The sequence below is a fragment of the Melospiza georgiana genome, chromosome 1 (assembly GCF_028018845.1).
Source record: "Melospiza georgiana isolate bMelGeo1 chromosome 1, bMelGeo1.pri, whole genome shotgun sequence".
In the NCBI taxonomy this organism is placed as follows: Eukaryota; Metazoa; Chordata; class Aves; order Passeriformes; family Passerellidae; genus Melospiza; species Melospiza georgiana.
This window is the reverse complement of record NC_080430.1, coordinates 147177139-147192960: the sequence shown is the minus strand read 5'-3', so window position 1 is coordinate 147192960 and position 15822 is coordinate 147177139.

The following is a 15822-nucleotide window of genomic DNA, read 5'->3' as shown; positions in this document are numbered from 1 at the left end:
TAACTATCTATGTCTTTTCTGTTGAAAGAAGTAAACAATCCTTTTCTGTGCAAGCATGCACCTTCTGCCTTTCTATTTACTGGAAATGCACAGAAAATTACAGAGATTGAGAGAAGGGTCCTGGCAGTGATTAGGATGGGGGAGAGTGGTTTATGAGGATGCTCACACGCTCCTAAGGGTGCCCTTGCACAACCCTGGTTTTCTTTGATGGCAAAGCTGCTTAAGACATTGACACCACCCTTGCAGCCTCCAACTGCTCATTTTCCTTCCTTGTGCAGCAAATTCCTGCTCCCTCAGGTCTGCCAGTGGCTTTGACCAGGCCACAGTGGGAACCAGATCACTGAAACTGTGAGTTTAGAAAAAAAAAATTACAGCCTCTTTTCTTTTAATAGCCCAAACGTCTTTTTACCAGCTCTGTTTTCTCCTGCAAGAGTCCAGGGTTGGCCCCACAAATTATTACAGCAGTACATCCAAAGGAGGAAATTTATGGGGCCATATTTTGTGCTGGTCAAGAGCAGAAGGAAATTAGAGTCTTCTGAGAGAGATTTTTCTGCTCAGGGAATTCCAGATGGCTTTTTTAGGTGTAGCAACCTGTGAGCTGATGGGCTTGTACATGACAGCAAAACCTGGAAGAGACAAATTGGTTGGCCCAAAATCAAAAAGCAAGGAATGTGCTTGTCTACAGATATGTGTGTAGTATTTAAAGCCAAAGTTGTCTCAGTATGATATAGACAGAAGACTTTTTTCATTAAAATTAGGACAAAAATGGAGAGTTGAATGTTATGCAGAACACTCTGAAGGGTTTCTTTTGATTTTTCTTAGATGAAAAACTCATATGAAACACTTATAAGAAAAGTCTCAAGAACAATCCTCTATTGAAAAGGAACTGTCTAGTTGAGGATATTCCTTATTCCTTCCTGTGAAACAGTATTTACAAAGGAAATTTTTTATTGCATAAAATTATTTCTTTTAGAGTACAGATATTTTGTTTTAGATGCAACAGCTGCTTTAAAAGTACATCAGTGTTTTCAATGCTATTCTATTGAAAGCAAAGGGAAGATTAATTGTAAAATTATACTCTTTTCTGCAGTTATAAAAGATGAAGTTAAGGTTCTTTGGAAAAGCATGAATGTGTTCTCCCACTCTTCAGTTTTCTTTTTTCATTTGTTTATTTTTCAAAATTTGAGCCAGGGAAAATACTTCCTGAAACTGAAAGATGAAAAACCCAAACAATCTATGGATGAGTTGATGTGAAAAAAAAAATAGAAAATAAGAGAGAGGAATGGAAAACCTTAAAATAACATTTGGATGTTTTAAAAATACAATATCTTCTACTTGGAAGGTGGTTTAAAAACTGCTGGGAAGGCTTAGTAGAGAATTAAGGTGTGATCAATATCCATCACATTAAATAAGATTCCAAGTGTACCCAAAAAGCTTGTTTAGAGTTTACTTTTAAGCTGTCTCCTATTAAATTTGTCTCAGAGCATTAGTTGTGCAAAAAATGTGGGATTTATAGGTTTTAGGGGCCACCAGGAGCAGTCTGGCTGAAGCTGGAATGTGATGAGAGCCCCCACAAGATGGAAGAGGACGAGGAGGGAGTGTTTGTAACAGAGGGATAGGGTGAATTCTGCACTCAGCACTGACAACACTCAGGCATCAGATTGGCACAGAGTGCTCTGCACTGCTCTGCCAGCAGCCTGTGTTTTGTGAGGCTGTTTACAGCAGCACCTCAGAGCTGTGCTATTTACGGGCTCCTTCCTCCACAGAAAGCCCCACATGTGAGACATGGACAGCTTCATTTACACAGCTGAGTTATCATCATCAGCCTTTCTCCCATGTGGAAATAGAGAGGAGGATGGGGAAGGGAAGAGCTCACTCAGTGTGCCTGGTTCTGTTCACAGTCATCAGCAAACAGTTTCTCTTCTCCTCCTTATCTCACATACAAGACCCTGGAAAAGTCTGGGAGAACCAGGGCACTGGGAATGGATATCTGGGCCATGTATTAGTGGTTGTATTGCCCACACAGCCAGGTTGTCTCCTCTTAATATGTAACAGAGAATCATTTAATTGCTCACATGGGGATAACTTCATTCTAAAATCCTGAGTCATGGGCCTTCTAAGCATAAAGATTAAGATGCAGCTATTCTGACCTTTCTGCCTTTCACCACACCAATGTGCAAAATCACCCTTTTGGCAAAAACACCATGAAAATGGTGAAGGGTCTGGAGGGGAAACCATAACAGGTTGAGGTCATTTGATCTGTTCAGCCTGGAAAAGAGGAGACTCAGGGGTGAGCTCATTGCAGTTAAAACTTCTTCATGAGGGGAAGAAGAGGGGCAGACACTTATCTCTCCTCTGTGGTGAACTGTGACAGGAGCCGAGGAAAAGACTTGAAGCTCTCTCAGGGAAATGTAGGTTGGATATCAGGAAAAGGTTCTTCTCCCAGAGGGTGGTTGGGCACTGGAACAGGCTCCCCAGGGAAATGGCCACTCCACCAAGCCTGACAGAGCTCAAGAAGCACTTGGACAATGCTCTCAGGCACATGGCAAGGTCCTTGGGGTGATCCTGTGCAGGGCCAGGAACTGGACCTGGTTGGACCATTGTGGGTTCCTTCAAATACAGGACATTGTATTATTTTAAGTGGGTATTTCTACAGCTCTCATACACTCTGACTGCCCTTTTCCATCTCAAGACTCTCATTTCTCAGGTTGCTGAGGTGTTATGTACACAGCCTGGCTTGGGTGGCAGCTTAAGTTGAAAACTCTGCTGGTTTGGCCCCAGCCTGGAAAATAAGGCTGGACTAAGCAGAAAGATTTGGATGAGAACTGATTGCTACAATTCTTATGAATCACTAATTCTGTGTTAAAGGCAAAGAGTTCTGTTACATTACTGTAAAGACAAATGGGTGTGCAAGGCCTGTTCACTGGTGGGGAAAGCATTTCCAACTTCTCCATTAAGAGTAACAGGAAGCATTAAGGACATTGCACTGTGTGACTTTACCAGGAGATCTGCAAGTCAGAGTTGCCTTGAAGAGTAAAAAAATAAAAGAAAACCCACATATATTGATGTTTGCTCACTATAATGCTGCAAGTCATCTTGTTTATGCAGCCATACTGAGTTTATGCATGTTTAGCTTCTCTTATGACTGCAGCAGAAATTTTACTGTTGTTTGGAGGCAGATAAAAGATGGAGGAACAGGAACATTGTTCCACTGTCATCAGCATCCTGCAATAATCTGGTCTGGTTTAGTTTCCCTTGGAAAATAAGTATAATTAAGGCATAGAAAGGACTGTAAAACATAGAAAAAATGCAATTCTGTCTTTAAATATATCACACTTAAGACTGGAAAATTCTTCACTTACCTTAAGCCATCTAAAAATTTGGGGTCTAGTTTATAAGTCATCCAGCTTTCCTCTGTCATGTGTGGAAAAAGAGGTGTTTCCACAGTGTGTTCCACAATTATCCTTCAGCTGTCTCTAAACAGGACAAATTGTAGAAGAGATAATCTTTCTACTGCCTATCAAGCAAATGCTGCTGACTAGTTAAGTTGACTGAGATTTGGAAGATATGAACTGCTGTGATCTGATTAAAAAATAAAAGCATTTTTCTTTGGAGGATTTTCATCAACACTTCAAGCATTTTCTTTACTCAAATAGAAAAAAAATTCTTGTCATAAATTATTCGTTTCATACTGAAAATAGAATGTTTTTGAGAAAAACAGCCACTTTCTGCAGACATTTTTATTCAGCCTCAAATCAAAGCAGCCATGGATGCAACACACAATGTGCACACAGAAATATTTGAAAGGATTAGAATCTAATCCTTTCATTAATTTGAGATACTTCTATAACTTGAAATTTAAAACTGACAAAACATCAAGTTTTTGCATGAATGGGGATCTTGTTTGACTTCAGTTTCAGCAAATTTAGTTGAGTGTGTATCCTCTGCTGAGTGAAAAGGTATTTGGTAAATTTAACTGTTTCTGACTGAATGACATATTTGTCTGCTGTCCAGGACCACGTGGAATTACCCTGACAAAGAAATATGGAAGAATTAGGAGATCTGGTGGAAACCTCTTGTGCTGCCCACAGATGGAAACAGAATATTGGTCAAAACAGACCACTGATCTGATTTAAAATTGGAATGACAGAGGAATCTAAGCCTGTCCCAGCAGAAGACACAATAGAAGAGGAATATTTGCCTTTTTGGGCAACTGAAGATGCACAGTTGGAGCCTGGGAAAAGAGGCGAACCAAGAGTGGTAATCCCAAAACAGGCCATGGAGTACATTGAATTGCTGTGGAAAGACTGCCTAAGGAAATGGGGACATAAAAGCTCAGTGATAAAGAACTAACACCAGTGAATAATAAACTCTGTCCACCTTTCCAGGAGATGGGATGTCTGGGATCATCTCCACCCAAGTGCCTGGCTGAAGGGCCTGTTTCCACATCAAGGGGTTCTACATCTTCCTGAGAAAAGCAGGTCATATCCATTCATGGCTTCTCTTGTCCCTTTCCTTCTGTGTGCTTTGAAGGAAAACATCTGCAGAGCTGGACAGCAATGAGAGGGGCCCTTTGTGCCATGGACAGGCTGGCACTGAAATCCCACCATGTGCCAGCTGCTGTCTGTGTCCTCACCTGGATCCATGGAGACACAAATCCACCATCTCCTGTGCAAAGTGCTGGTTCTGACTTGGTATCCCAAAATTTCAGACAAACTTTCAGACAAAATTCCTTCACAGCAGAAAAACACTTTTTGGGAACTGGAGTGATTTAAACAAAACTTCTTAATTTTTTTTTCTCTAGTCCAAGGCAAGACTTGTTATCATATTAGAAATTAATCAGAAAATAGAAATTACTCTTATGCTTACAATGTCATTCTAGGAAATTCCTATCAGATAAGACAAATTTCTTTTCCTTTGCTGAATCCAGCAACCAGATTTCCATGTAGTCTCTCCTGATGTCAGCCAAATATCTTTCTTCTGACAGATTCTGAAGGTATCCCCTTCCTTCAGAGAACTTTAAAGGTTGCAAGTCTGGATTAGAAAACATTTTCTTTCTCTCTGTTGATGCAATATCCCATGGACAGGCAGGTGCAGCTGTGTGTAACCTTCAGACCATGCAAGCTGTTGGGTAAATTCTCATTTCCCCATGGACAGCTCTCTTGCTCATTTATGGCTGATGTGGTCCAAACCAGCTGATTCACACAAAAAAAAATTTGTCCGTAACTTTCACTCAAATTTCCTCACAGGAAATAGCTTTCCATTCTTACTCATGAGCTAATACCCATTAAAATGCTGCACTGTTCTTTATTAAAATAAAATAAAAAAAAAAAAAAAAAGAAAAAATCTGGGGAAAGGTGGCATGGCATCTTTGACAGAGCCATGAATCACACTGCTCAGATGAATGGTTATCCAAAGCCATTAAAAGTGCTTCCACACTTGACACAAAGCACTGTTTAGGAGTCAGGCTGGGCTGGAATCTGCTCTCTATTTCACCAATCTCATAATGAGATTTAGCAAGAGCTGCTCTTGATTTGTGTTGGGTCAGAGTCAGACTGGGAACTTGTCTCTCTTTCCACATCATCCCATAAACAGCTTCAACACCCAAAACTACAGCAGTGAAAGATCTAAGAACAGTTACTGCAGTATAATTCCAAAATGCAAGCCCACCCCTGTTACACTGACAGTTATTTTTAAAAATATACTCTTGAAATTGTCAAAACCAATCATTTTTTCCCCTGTCAAAAGCAGTTTGAGAAAAAACCTGACTGGAGCTTAAAATAGTTGTTGGGGATTTTTTTTTTTTATTCAGAAATCACTCATAAAACCTCAGGATCCAGTGAGATATAACAGCATCTGTCACAGACCTGCAGGCAAATTAACTTAAAATTGACAAAGATAATGTTGGAGTAAAATCTCCTTGGGGCTTTATTATTCACAGCAAAAAAATTATTTGAGACAACAATTGGGTACTTGAAATGCAATGCTATATCAGGTGCTTGATTCCTAAGTGGAAGTTGGTAAGCCTTTTTCTTTGAGGCAGAAAACATTTAAAGAAGAGTTATGTGCAACAGTGGTGGAAATCACAAAATTAGAGTGAACAAACAGCTGGCATGAGCAGGTAATTTACTTGACCAGATTCTTTATTCATCCTGTTGAATAATACTGTGTGACTGAGGATTTGGGCTCTTCCTAAATCCTGAGTCACTATTTTAGCCATAAACTAAACAACTTTCCAACAGGTACTGGCACATATAATGCTGCTTTTTATTGCTTCTAAAACATCTTAGATGTAGAAAGTCTTGATAGGAAGTGATCCAATGACAGACTAACAGCACAATGGCTTTCCTTTGGCTTTGTGCTGGGTCTGGGGGACAATTTTCCTTATACTGTACAGGGTTGTGAGTTCATGAGCTAAAATGATACTGCTACTCACAGAAATTATAGTCCTAAGTGATGGGGGAAGCAAGGGCATTATCAAGGGTCAAAATGGGACTTTAGAGCTGCTGGGAATAAAACAACCACCGTGTAATGTGAGGAATCCTGCTTCTATCCTGTGTCACAGCAGTACAGGCAACTGTGCATCCTTAAGGCATACTGATATATACACATCTATTCTGAGCACTCTGCTCCAAAAAGAAAATATAAATCAAGGAAACAGGTCTTTTCTTAGTGGATAGAGAATGCTGTATTCATAGAGGTAAGTTCAGCCCCAGAAGCTGACAGTACTTATTTGAAATATTTCTTTTTTTGAAATCTTTGCCACTGGCAAAAAATAAGATAAATACTGGAAATAGGTAAAACCATTTCAGTGAAAGCAAAGCTATATGCTCAGTTGTGAACTGTGAACTATATGGAGTATCTGGGTCTGAAGACCAACCCTGGAACATGAAATCAGTGGGGCTGATGCAAAAAAGGCTTAGGGTAGTCCAGAAGATTTCAGGAATCCAGCAGGCAGAGACCATTAGCTTTGCTTTTTCTTCTTAAGCAGACAGTTTTATTGCTCTTTTTAAGCTAAATTAACAAGTTACAGTGCTACCTCTTTTTAAATATGCTGAGTGCCCATAGGGAAGGATTATAACCAGATTTGGTTAATTGAGGTTTAGTTTATCTACACTTCTGGATACAAATAGTCTTCTGATGAAGATACCCTGAAGCACAGTATACAGTGTTGATTTCCTATTCATCATTTGAATAAAAATGAGAGTCAGAATTGAGTACAATTTTATACTCTTGCCCTGAAGTTTGGGCAAGGGTGCCATACTGTGAGATGTTCTTTGCACAAGAGCCCTGCCTCTACATTCAGTCTGGTAGATAAAGCTGTACTCATGAAAAAAAAAAACAAAAAACCAAAAAAGGTACTCCAAAACTTGGATTATGATGAAAATTCTGGGATAACTTTTTGTTCTTTTCAAGGTAATTTTCAAAAACTAGTGTGAACTGGCTTCTCTGAAAAGGTGATGGTGCCATAATCAGAAATCAGAAGATGCTTGATATGCAAAAACGTCCATATCTTCACCATTTTCTGAATGGTGAAGAGATTTGAAAGCAATAACTGGAGTTGAGAGAGAGTTGGAAAACTTAATGCTTTAGTTTGGAAGTTAATAGGAGTTTAGGGTCTTCTGTGTTGCAATTTAGTCAGATCCTGATTTCTGAGCTCAGCTGTTGGCTTTTCAGCTTCTGCACTACTCATTGATTTCTCCTGGGCTTGTTGTACAACTGAGATAGTGAATTAATCAAGTTTCTTGGTTAGCCACACATGAGTTTCTCAATCACCCTCATGATAGAAAACAGTTCCTTGCCTTTAGGTGCCTGAGGGCTTAGGAAACTTCAGGGAGATGTGCTAATTTGTAAGTGTAGTCTTCATTATCATCCACACCCATCATCACTATCGTTTTACTGTCTTCTGTCAAAGTTTTCTTCAGTACATTGAGCAATGACTCTGCAGTCCCTGTGTCCTCCATGTGGTTTCTCAGAAATGTGAATTGTGGATGGAAGCAGTTGCATCAGCCAAGGGAATGCTCTCCTCCACAGGTTAGGGGACATTCACCCCCTCAAGAAGTGTCCAGAGTCAGGACAAGCCTGTGACTCCCTTTGGGAAAAGGACTTGAGGTGTGCACAACCATAGGGGTCTCCATTCTATCTTCACCTGAGAATTGTGGGGGCTACAAATCTGTCTGGAAGTCACTCAGCCCCCATGGCTTATCTGGTAAAGTTGAACTACATTTAAACAATATTTCTTCTCTATCTTTGTTTCTTTCCTCCTCTTGACAGTTTTCTTTTGGTTCTGCAGCCCTTGGCTTTTCATGCTTTTATGCTGAACTCTGAAATTAGGAGAATTAGCAAGCTTTGGACATTGGGCTTTGAAAAAATAACACAACACAAGATTAATCACAACAATAAATGAAATGGTGGCTTCCCTACTCAGTGAGGAGAGTGGTGGCTGTGTGTGCTACATCAGCAGTGAGGTCAGTGCCTTAGGAAATATTAGAGATAATTCACTGTTCTCCCAAGAAAACACATCTTGTCAGAAAACAGTATTATTCCAAAGACAGTTTTTCCTTGACTGTCATTAGGGCTTTTTATAAACCCTATGTAAGAAAGCTTTGAGTTTTCAGAAGTTTTGAGTCCACAGTTACAGATTTCTTGTAAATGTATACAAAAACTCTCACAATTCACAGCTCTGAGGGATGAAGCTGAATGCAAGAGCAAGGAGACATGAGAGCACTCAGTGAGCAACCAAAACAGTCATCGCAGCTAAACCAAACATGTCCTGTACTCTTCCCAGCACCAGGCACATTCCTCCTGGCACTCAGAGGATAGCTGCAGAACTAAATATTAATGTAAATAAATATAAGAAAAAATATAAGAAGAAATATAAGAAAAAAAAACCCAGTCTCATTAACGGCGAGTCAAATGCATGTGTGTTTAAGTCAATGGAGTAATATTGGGGTAAGTCTGGCCTGGTACCAAGTGAGATAGCTGCATTCTTTAAAAATCTTCATCAGTCATAAATTCAGATACACTTTCTGAATTCTTGTCATGTCACAGTCCAGTGTCTCCTCATTGATGCAACCTTCCCCTCTGCAAAATAGGCCTGAGAACATGTTAGAGGTTCTGCAGCAATGCTCAGGGGTTTTTTTTGCCAGCTGCAAACTGAGTCTTCACCCAAAATAACCAAACCATTTACTGCCTGCAGTAATAATATAAACCCTACCTGATGAGGTCTCTGGTGTCGAGATGACCCCAAGGTGTCAGAAAGTCTCTTTTTCCCACCCCTGACACTGAAGAAGAAGCCAAGATGCAACAGTTCTGCTTTTCAAGGTTGTTTATTTTCTGTTATCTAGAACTTTCTTTTTCTGACACACAGAGGTCTGTCGCAGATCGGTTTGTGGCACACTGACCGCCCTCAGGGCAGTGTTATCTTTTTATACTATAAACTACATGTACTTTATTTACAATAATTTTCCAATAACTATCACCTATGTTAGACAGTCTGTCTCTAAATCAATCTAAAAGTGCCACCATCACAGCAGAAGATGGAGGACAAGAAGAAGAAGGAGAAAGACAGGACATGCCCAGATTCCTCCATCCTGCCTCTTGAACCTGCATTCTAAAAACCCCAAAATTCTACATCTTCACCCTGTGATAAATTCACTACCATTCTATTCAAACCCTTGTGGCTTGTAACTCCTCGCACAAAGTTAGTAATTATTTCCATGGGTCAAAATCAAAGGCACAGGTGTCTTTGATTCTGTGTCAAGGTCTCTGAGCCCCCTGCCAGGGTCTCGAGTCCTCCAGGGCAGCCAGAGCAATGTCCTGGGGTCCAACATCTACCTTCATCTAACATCCAGCTATGGGATTGAATCTTCACCTCCTGGAAATCAAAACTGATGGACTTGCCCTCAAATGTTAGTTCATCATGTAAAAACAGCAGATCTTGAAAAATTGTTTGGATTCACACCTCCAAGTAACTCTAAAATATTTTTTTCTGCTAATCAGACCTGGTTATCCTCTCTCAAATAACTGTTGAGGTATCTTATTTGTGTGTGTTGCATTTTTTCCTCCCTAAAACTAAGCTGAGTAAGACATCTCTATGTTATATCTTCTGTTTGCTGAATGCATCAAGTTATTATGAGATTACAGAATCCTGGTTTTCCCTCTTTCTTTGGGATGTGGAATTACCCCACATAACATGAGAAAAACAGCTACAATAATTAGCAGAAATCAACCTAAATAGCAGAAAACAACCTAAATAGCAGAAAACAACCTAAATAGCAGAAATCAACCCACCTCTGCTGATTGTTTGCTCTGGTGACTGGCAAATGTTCACCCAGCTCTTCCAGTGTCAGTCAGGTCTGTAAGCAGACACTGAGGATGAGTGTGGTGATCTGCTAACCACCCACACCAGCCTTCAGGGCTGTTGTTATTCTCCTGGGATAACACCTCTAGAAGAGGTAAGGCTGGAAAGAAAGGCAGAACTGACCACTGGCTGATTTGTGGTTTAAAATGTGCTAGAAGAGGAATGGAAGCACTTGATGAAGCCCAAATCCAGTTCTTTGTTATGGCAAAGCAATCACACGCTTTGTTCACGGGAAGCACTGGGCTGGCAGCCCTGGACAAGATTCCCTTCTTTACTCACAGGTAGGCAACCTTTTTGGAAATATGACTCTTTAGAATATCTCAGGAAAAAGGAGAGAACAAAGTCTCCAAATCCATTCAGTCAACTCACTCCGGCCCACAGTGGTCCCACCCTCGAGCAACCTTGTTCTCTTCCCTGGTTTAGCTCCCCAGTTAACCCCTGTATCCCATAAACCGCATGATAATTTCACTCTCTTACTGCTCATATCATTGAGAACATAAAGTTACAAGCCCCCTGGAGCCTTTTGCTGCTTCACATCTGCAATGAAACAATTTCAATAAAAAAAAGTTTCTTCTGAATGATTCTTCTCCCAGGGAATGAACTCAATTACATCACAAAAAAACCCCAACTACTTATCCTTTTATAATTTGGTCTTCTTTGTCAGGTCATTGCAGTCTTACTGGAACTTTTATGCAGTGTAACAAATAAAGTGAAAATACGATGTTATGCAGTGTAAAGAAAAAAGTAAAAATATGATGTTTGCAAGCTGAATAACTTTCTTGCTTATAATGTTTGGTTGCTTGTTTCATTAACTGTTGAGATATTCTAGAAATTTTCAGCTAACTATCTCACAGGAACAATCCAAATGCCTAGAAGGGTAATAATGTAATATTCATTACAGAAGTCTTATTTATTATATTTATTATATGACCCTAGAAGACTCATAAAATAATATTTATTACAGAAGAGTGCATTGAGGAAAGACTCTAAAAAGCAGTTTTTATAGAATCCAATTGTGCTCTAACTTTCTTTACTATTTTTTTCCTTATATCTTTTGAAAAATGCATGTAAACATTTTAATGTTTTGTGGTTTATGCACAATCTGTAACAGAAACTGTTAATGTGAAGGATGCAAATAGACTGCAAATGTCATCTCATAAATTCTGACATATTTGGTCAGGATAGAAACAAACCAATTTGTTGTTGCTTGGTTTTACCAAAGAATAAGACAAATATCATTGGACAAACAGGACAATCATAGATATGATATCAGAGATATGATCGTTTTTGTTTTGGAAATCTGCTACCAAACAAAATATAGAATATTTGTGCCCACTTCAGTCAGAATGCTAGAGAGGGGCTTCTAGGTAATGGCTATTACAGCTAGCCATAAAAACAAGTCACAAAACTGCTCCTTTGCCCCTCCTCTCATTACCTGGAGTGCAGTCCACCATGCACCAGGACAAATGAGCTTGAGTGCTGGAAGCAGCTAAATGGAAGCAGAGATCCCAATGCAAGGTCATTTCGTGAAGCAGTACAAACACCTAAGAGACTTGTTAAAAGAATTCTTTTTGGAGAGTTTAAATCTTTATATCCAGAGAGTTATGAGGAAGGATTCTTTCAGACTGGTTAATTCCATCCTGTTATGTGTCTTCATAGGGGTGGGAATTTTAGTCATCTTTAAGAACTTGGGCCTCTTTTTCTGAGCTCTCCTTAAAAGTGCTTTATTTTCTGCTATTAAACTGAATATTTAATAATTTACATAAATGTAGCACAGTCATAAAATGCCATAAGGAGTTACTCATGCAACTGCTTTGGAAGTAAACATGGATCCTAATTTGGAAACTTTTCTTGGTTACAGACACAACTTCACAAAAGAAAGCCTCTGACAAAAATTCATATCATCTTCAAGGGCTGCTTACATAAAATTGTGCAGAATCAAGCTTAAATATAGTTTCAGGGGAAAAAAAAGTATTTGACTTATTTGAAAGAGTTTCACCTTATATAGGCCCCTGAGAATACTGAAAAAATATCTCAGAGAAGCGGATTAGATAAAAAAACAACATGCTGATAAATTCCTGCCACAAAGGCAAAAATCAGATTCCAGCTATAACGTGAATGTGTTATTAATTTACATAAAGCTGTTAATAAAATTATCTGGGAAAGAGTTCTACAAACAGGCCATAACTGTGGCAAAACCCTACAAGTTCAGTTTTTCTCTTCCAAAAATAGTGCAGAAAAAGATTTATAAAAGCCCCTAAGTGGAAAAAACCCTTTCCTTCCTCTGGAATTTTATCTCATCATCACATCCTCTGATCTCTGCTCCACTCCAAGTAGATGATTCATGAGAAAATAACAACACATCAAAATCTGGGGGAAATAAACTTCACATTTAGGACATGCCACTTTTACAGCATTGCTGGAAAGGCAATGCAAGTCTGGATGGGAATTTTTTTTTTGTTTTTTCTGTAACCAGGTAAGATACAAGTTGATGGAAGATAATGGAATCTCTGGTTGAAAACCACATCCTGTTTATTTAAATGATGTTTTCCTGTTCAGAGAAATCAAGTAATTCTGGCAGACTTAAGTAATATTCAATACAGGTTTTAAATCTGTGGTAGTCTTAGGATGCCTTCTTTTGGATACACCTGAATTTAATATTACATAATTACTTAATGATCATAGTAATTAGTAACTTCTGCCACTTATTAATATTTAAATTATCCATGGTAAGCATAGGAATATGTTTTTTACAAAACATAATGGCTTAAAATATGGATTAATTTTTAATAGGGCAGTTTCTTTTGGAAGTTCTCCCCACAAGGACAGGCAAAAAAATTAGAACCTAAAGTTCATGATGTCTGTTGTTCATTTGCTGTTTTTTTCTATTTTCTCCACTCACATCTTTGAAGACAACAGAGTTAAAATTAATAATTTAGGACATTTTTGGCTGTCTTTAATTATAATTTCTTTATATACCTGGAAGAGAAACCTATGGGACAGAAATAGATTCAATGAACCTGCAAAGGCTTTCCAATATCATTCAGAAAAGAGAATAATTTGTGACTTTTCCTGTGCATTAGGGATCTCCAGCCCTGTGGGCATTTCCCTGAGTAAATGCTGTGGGATCAGTTTGTCTATCCAGTATGGAATTTAGCTGAAAAAAGATGATTTACTGGTTTAAGCAATGTATAGAAAATCAAGAGGTTTTGTTTATTGCATTGCTTCCATTTGAACACAGAAGTAAAGCTAATTTTTATTTCCCAAGTATTTATTGTTACCTCTTTGACATAATGGGCTAAGGGGCAAGAGAAGTTAAATCATCCCAGCTAAGTGAAGGTGACATTAACCAGTTTTACTGTGAATGGCTTGTCAGACATTGTTAAGCTTTGCCTGGGTCCATCAGGGCTCCAAGCCTGCTAATAAACATTTCCACCAAAAGAAGGGAGCAAAAATTGCAGCAAAATTATTTACCTATTTCCTAGAACATAAAGGCAAAGATTTGTTCCTTGTCTCCATTAAGTTTGTATGTTGGAAAACAAACAAACACTGTCTTTAGCAAGAAATGTGCCCCTTCAAATTATTTTTAATATTTTTTTCAAGAAAGCTGAGCAGTAAATAAAACAAAATAGTTGGAAGACTAAATTAATGTTGCCTTCAGGATGCCAAAATCTGTGATCACCTATTAAAACTATTAATGACAACTTATTTTGCTTTTTATGCTCCCTGAGCACATCACTTCCTGAAATATCTATCATTCTCAGGATGGAGTTACCTGGAACATTCCTCATAATGTGTTTGAACAGTTAAACTATCCTATAGCACTATAACTTTAATACATTATAAATGGATCACTATGGATACAGGATATCTTGATGATCCCAAGTATTTGCCTTTGCACTGCAATTCAATATCTGTGATGTTTGCCTACCAAGCAGAAAAAACAAGCCTCATAAAATTTGATTATTTTATTAAAGCAATCAAATTAAAAAGTTAAGGGGATAATGAAATACAAGACAAATTGAAACAGTAAAATTTGCCATCTGCCCAGCTCTGACAGGTGATGCATTCACAAAACCCTTGGCCAGCTGAGAAGGGTCTGATGGTCAAACCCTGCAGCCTGTACCAGGCCTGCCTTTTGGAGCAGGATTCAGCCACAGCTGCACTGCAAACACATCTGTCTCCCACAGGAGGGGCCCAGGAAAGTGGGAATGTGTCCTGCAGACTTCCAGCTGTCACTCCTGCTGTGTGCTGGCTCCAGCGCCAGCAGCCATCCGTCACACAGGCGCGGTGTGGAGTCGATTTCAAGAAGGAAATGTGGTTAAAAGGCAATTGGCTCTTCACCCTGACTTCACATTTCCTTATCCCTCTGATCTGAGGGAGAGATCTGTCTGAACATAACTGGGCAAGGACTGCAGGCCTTGATATCTTGGTCCGAGATATGAAAATCAGGCTGGAAATCCTCATCTCTAGTTACAGCAGGCAAGGCAAGGGGGTTGTAGTCCCCTTATCTTACCTCCCACAGCTATTGCCAGCCTAGATTGATGCCATACACGGACCTCTGGCCATAAAACAAAGTGACACTCATGCACCTGGACAGCCTCTGTCCCATGCAAATCTGCATTGCATCTTTTACTGCTCAGGAAATTGCTCCCTCAGGAGCTGAAACACCCACCAAAATTCATGGACTCTCTCCAAGGAGCTGCAGCATATTTAGGTAAGAGATTTAAAGGATCATTCAATCAACTATGTTTCCAGGACCAGAAAACAAATAGTGCTTGCAGCATGAAGTACCTATAGAACTGAATTTTTTACTGAAATTTTATTGATTCACACTTCTTTAGGAAGGGAGACATAGGCTGTAGGAAAGAAACTGCGCAGGTTGTAGTTTAGCTCTTTTGCAAATTCCAAACCCACATGCAGGCCATGGAGTTCATATTAATGATTAGATTTTCTTCACATCCAAGATCAATTGAAGGTCATAAAGAGCAGCTTCAAATTCACAAATTCTCCTGCTGTTCTTCAGATGAACCTTGAATCATAGCAGCCAGTTTTACCTTACTGGCAAGGTTTTTGTTCAGTTAGAAATATGTGGTATGACAGGACTGTTGTTGCCCCTGTGTGTAACAGATTTAATCTGACAGAGAAGTCAATACTAAGTGTCTAATGACTTCCATCACAACCAGTTTTGTGCTTCTGCTTTTCTTATCCTCAATCCCTTCCAGCCCATCTTCCACTGAAGCACCTAAAAATCTTCAGATTTTATAACTCCATGCATACTTGGACTTGACAGCTCCTTGTGCAGATTACCACCACCCAGCACAGTTCCTCAACAGAAGATGTAAAAGTAATAATTGTTCTGGTTCTGTGCTTCTGCTCATGACATGAAGAAAGCCTCCTGCATTTTACATTTGTTCTCAATTTCACCTGTAGGTTCTGCTGCAGGAAGTGGAACTTCA